The sequence below is a fragment of the Coffea eugenioides genome, chromosome 2 (genome assembly GCF_003713205.1).
Source record: "Coffea eugenioides isolate CCC68of chromosome 2, Ceug_1.0, whole genome shotgun sequence".
NCBI lineage: Eukaryota > Viridiplantae > Streptophyta > Magnoliopsida > Gentianales > Rubiaceae > Coffea > Coffea eugenioides.
The window spans coordinates 30,850,966-30,856,625 of NC_040036.1; positions in this window are offsets into that span (position 1 = coordinate 30,850,966).

Here is a 5,660-nt window from a genome sequence, read left to right on the forward strand (position 1 = left end):
ATGTGACACAGGACCAGTTTGGGGGTAGGAATTATCCATTTCTGGGGTTACCTAAGATGGATTTTCCTTCCTTTCATGGAGATCACCCAAGAGAGTGGGTTAGGAAATACTGGAAATTCTTCTAGCTATTTTGCATCCCCGAAGAGCAATGGCTGGACATAGCTGAGATTTACATTGCAGGGAAGGCTGATATTTGGTACCAAGGATTCAAAAGTGGAAAAGGAAATATAAGGTGGGGTGAATTTGTGGAAGGACTGTGCAGAAGGTTTGGCAAAATTGGAAATATTGATGCAGTGGAGGAATTTAACAAACACCAACTAACCACCACTGTCTTGGCATACTAAGAGAAATTTGAAGAATTGAAATCAGAGGTAATGGTTCTAAACCCTACGTTGTCAGAATCTTATTATGTTTCATGCTTTCTTAGTGGATTGCCAAAAGAATTGAGGTTAAAGGTAAAAGCACACGACCCTACTTCCCTAGCCAGAGTTTTTGAACTGGCAAGAATACATGAACATGCATTTGAGGCTTATTTCAAGAAACATAAAGTGGTATAGAAGATTAATAACCCTCACAATACTTTTAGTAGTCAAAAAGAAAATGTCCATAGCATGTCACATACACCAGCAGCGAAAACAGTAGTTCCTAATATGATCAAGAAGATAGCTCCACAAAATTTCAGAAAGATATCTTCGACTAAAATTCAGTATAGAAAGGAGCATAATCTATGCTTTACATGCGGTGATAAATTTGTTCCAGAACACTAGTGTAAACAGAAGGAGATTCATTTGTTATTGGCAGATGATGAACAAAGGGAGGAAGGATTGGTGGATAGGGAAATTATAGAGTATCAGGGAATTCATCAAGGCAAGGGCACTGAATTTGCTATCCACTCCTTAAATGGTAAGGTGCTTCACAGTACCATTAAGCTCAAAGGTAGCTCTAGTGGCCGTGAGTTATCGATTCTTGTTGATGGAGAGAGCACTAATAGTTTTATAAGGTCTGATGTAGCTTGGCAATTCCCTGAGTTAATCAAGCCTATCAAGCCCTTTAGAGTAAATGTGGCAAATGGGGAATACTTGACTTGTAAATATGTTCTGCCTAACTGGAAATGGATAATGCAGGGGTTGGAGTTTTCCTTGATTTATTTGGGTTGGGCATAGAGCCTTATGACATGATCCTGGGAGTTGATTGGCTTGCCGCTCATAGCCCCATCACATTTGATTTCAATCAACTGAAGATGGTATTTGACAAGGATGGGAAGCAAGTGATGCTGCAAGGAGGTGATAACAGTCCTAAGCTCAGGCTTTACCAAGATTCTGTAGACATCTTGAAGTTGAGGCAGAAGGCTTGGAAGCATGCCTGTGATCTCAAGACGGCAGAAACTAAGGTATCTCCTTCTTTCCAATTGTCTTTAAGAAATTTATTTGAGGACTACAAAGATGTATTTGGTAAACCCCAAACCTTACCACCACAGGACCTTTTGACCACCAAATTCCCCTGAAACCTGAAGCTAAACCATTCAAACTAGCCCCCTACCGAGACCCTCATGTGCAAAAAAATGAAATAGAAAAGCAAGTTAAAGAAATGCTTGCACATGGCATAATCCAAGTTAACCATAGTCCTTTTGCCTCTCCAGTGCTTCTAGTAAAAAAAAAAAAGATGGCTCATGGAGATTTTGTGTAGACTATAGGCAGCTTAATGACTTCACAATTAAGGATAAATTTCCTATCCCTATTATTGATGATCTTCTTGACGAATTATTCGGGGCAAAAGTCTTTTCCAAAATCAACTTGACTATAGGTTATCACCAAATTAGAATGCAACTTGCAGACATACCTAAAACGGCTTTCAAGACTCATCTTGGCCTATATGAATTTGTTGTCATGCCCTTCGGGCTGACAATTGCCCCAGCGACATTTCAAAGTCTTGTGAACTCTGTCTTCGAGCCATATTTGAGACAATTTGTCCTAGTATTTTTTAATGACATACTTGTCTACAGTCTTGATAATGAATCACACTTGACACACCTTAAAGCTGTCTTTGACACTCTTAGAAAAAAAACTCACTATTTGCCAAATTATCCAAATGCACCTTTGGACAGTCCCAAGTAAAATACTTTTTTTTCCCGAAATGATAAGTGATTTTATAGATAATCAAACCCTTTACAATTTCAACTAAAAACTTGAGAGAACTTTACAATCAGTGCTAACTATCGCCGAGGAATCCAAAGTTCCTGATCTTCAATAATGTCTAACACATAAGCGCTAATCCTATGACTGATATCGTTAAGATTCCTATTAATTAAGCAAAAGGAGCACATGCGAAACAAAGACTTTAGGTTGTGTATATCCTCCAGCAATGTAGCCAATCGCATATCCTGAGATTTCCTGTGCTGGATGAGATTGAGCGTTTGCTTACTCTGAATCTGGACTTCAATCTTTTCCAAATTCTGCACTGTAGCTTTACTCATCAGAAGTTTGATAGCTGTTAACTCATCAATAATTTATGGCCAGAGCTTCTTTCCTGTAAAGCCCATCCTCTCATCAGGTTTTGGTTGTCCGTAGAGACAGTGACCCCAATCCCAAGTTGAGGATTGTCTTTACTCTTTTCTGTAGCAAACCTTATTCTCAGTATGCCTTCTATCTCTTCCTGTTGCTGAAGGGATCCCATCTGATTTCCTGTTTCTTCTGTGCTCATCCTTGAAGTTTTTATCATAGTGTTAGGAGAATATTAGTATTCTTGTAGATAATATATTAGTAAGGGTATTCTTGTAAATAGTCCGTTAGGTTTGTACTCCTATAAATATTAGTTGGTCACTCATAATACGGTGACTAGATGTTTTCCTCCCAAGATACCTGTTTACATGGTATCAGAGCAAGAGTCCTAGGGTTTAGGTTAAACATCTAGCAAAAGTACTGTTCACGCCGCACTGTTCACGCCGCACTGTTCACGCGTACTGTTCACGCGTCTCGAGTTTTGACCCTTTCTTGGGTTTGAAGTGCTATTCGCTATGGCTGAAAGTTTATCAAAAAGTATTGTGACGTCCACTAATATTATGCCAATGGTGATGCCTCAAATCACAAATTGGAAGTTGAATGATACCAATTATCAACAGTGGTCAAAAGCTGTTAAGATTTATCTGACAGGCTTAGGAAAGCAACGTTATCTCACAGATGACTCTCCTACGGAGGATAGCAAGAAACTAATGTGGATTCAAGAGGATGCCCAAATTCTTGGAGCAATATGGAATTCTATGGAGCCACGAATTGCTTACATGTGTTCTCATTGTGAGACAACAAAAGAAGTTTGGGATTATGTCCGGTTATTATATTGCAGTAATCTCTCACGGATGTTTGATATTTCTTTGGAGTATTTTCAGTTGCAACAAGATAACAAGACAGTAACTGAATACTTTGCTGATCTTAAGCGAGTCTCAGAGGAATTAAATGCTGTAATGCCTCTCTCAAGTGATATCACGGTTATGCAGAGGCAAAGAGAACAAATGCTTGTGCTCAAATTCCTGGCTGGTCTCAAGCCAGAATTTGAACCAATCAAATCTCAAATTTTAGCAGGTGAACAATTACCATCCTTTGCAGAGGCGTATGCTCGGGTCTTACGTTCTGCATCTAAGGACAATGCACAGGGTGATGGTGCTTTAATTAATGACAAATCTGCTTTAATTGCTAACAACAATCGGACAGAGCAACTTAATTTTGGACGTGGCTCTCGTGGAGGAAGAAGTAGAGGAGGTCGTGGGGGTCGTGGAGGTCGAGGCACCCGTGAGTGCAATCATTGTGGTTTAAAGAATCACACTCGTGATACTTGTTGGGATTTAAATGGAAAACCACCTCGGTTTGTTAATACGGTTACCACTGACCAAACTGAATCAAGTTCTTTAGCACAAGGGTCTCAGAAGACTGTTACCATATCTGAGGAAGATTATATCAAATTTCTGCAGTACCAAACTGCAAATCACGCATCTCTTCCCTCTACTTCTGTAGCACAAAAAGGTAATGCTATGGCTTGTCTCTCCACATCATCTAATTTTGACTCATGGATCATTGATTCCGGAGCTACTGATCATATGTCAGGTACCTCTAGAAATTTTTCTAATTTTCAAGAGTCTACTTCCTTCCCTCATGTTACTTTAGCTGATGGATCTACAACTAAAGTTAAAGGACTAGGCACTGTAGAAATTAACTCATCTCTTCCGCTGCCTTCTGTTCTTTACGTTCCCAGTTTGCCTTTTAATCTAATGTCCGTTAGTAAGCTTACTAAATCTCTACAGTGTTCAGTTATTTTTTCTCCTGATTTTGTTGTCATTCAGGATTTGAAGACAAAGAGGACGATTGGTGGAGGACATGAGCATAATGGTCTTTACTTTCTCAACTCTAATGGTCCGATTGCATGCCCTGCTACTGTTTCTCCTCTTGAAATTCACTGTCGTTTGGGTCATCCGTCTCTACAAAATTTGAAGAAGTTGGTCCCTACCTTGAGTCAGTTGTCTTCATTAGAATGTGAGTCTTGTCAATTAGGAAAGCATCATCGTGTTTCTTTTGTCCCTAGGGTCAATAAACGGGTTTCGGAACCCTTCTTGTTAGTTCATTCTGATGTTTGGGGTCCTAGTCGAGTAACTTCAAAGTTAGGTTTTAAATATTTTGTAATCTTTGTTGATGATTTTTCCAGAGTTACATGGCTTTATTTAATGAAAGATCGTTCAGAACTATATTCCATTTTTTGTGCATTTGTTACAGAAATAAAGACTCAATTTGGTGTGCCTGTACGTATACTTCGCAGTGATAATGCGAAAGAATATTTTTCCACTCCTTTTGATACCTTTATGACTAAGTCCGGTATTCTTCATCAGTCCTCTTGTCCTCACACTCCACAACAGAATGGAGTTGCTGAAAGAAAAATTGGACATTTAATCGAAGTTGCTCGGACACTTTTGTTGCACATGAATGTACCCAAACAATTTTGGAGTGATGCAGTTTTAACTGCATGTTATTTAATTAATCGCATGCCATCCGATATTCTTGGAGGCCAACTACCTCACTCCATTCTTTTTCCTCAGGACCCTATATTTAAATTACCTCCTCGTATTTTTGGTTGTGTGTGTTTTGTTCATCAGCTTGCTCCCGGGGTGGATAAATTAGATTCTCGTGCCATTAAGTGTATTTTCTTAGGATACGCACGAGCGCAAAAGGGGTATAGATGTTACAGTCCAGTTTTAAATCGTTTTTTCACTTGTGCTGATGTTACTTTCTTTGAATCCACTCCTTATTTTATGAAGCAAGGTATGTCTTGTGAGTTAGACCAGTGTTCCTCTTTTTCTCCTCCTGTTTTACCAGTCCCTTCATCTTTATTACCTGAGTTATCGGGTTCACCAGATTCCACCACTCGATTATCTCGTCCTAATCTTCAAGTTTATTCTCGTCGTTCCATGGTTGAGAAAGCTCCTGATATGCTACGCACTTCACCAATTAACTCTCAATCTTCAGATCCAGGTATGACGCCCTCTTGTGAGTCAGATCTTCCTATTGCTTTACGTAAAGGTAAGAGACATTGTACTTCTCATCCTATTTCTAATTTTGTCTCTTATTCTCGTCTCTCTCTGTCATATTCTTCTTTTGTTGCATCTCTTGATTCGGTATCCA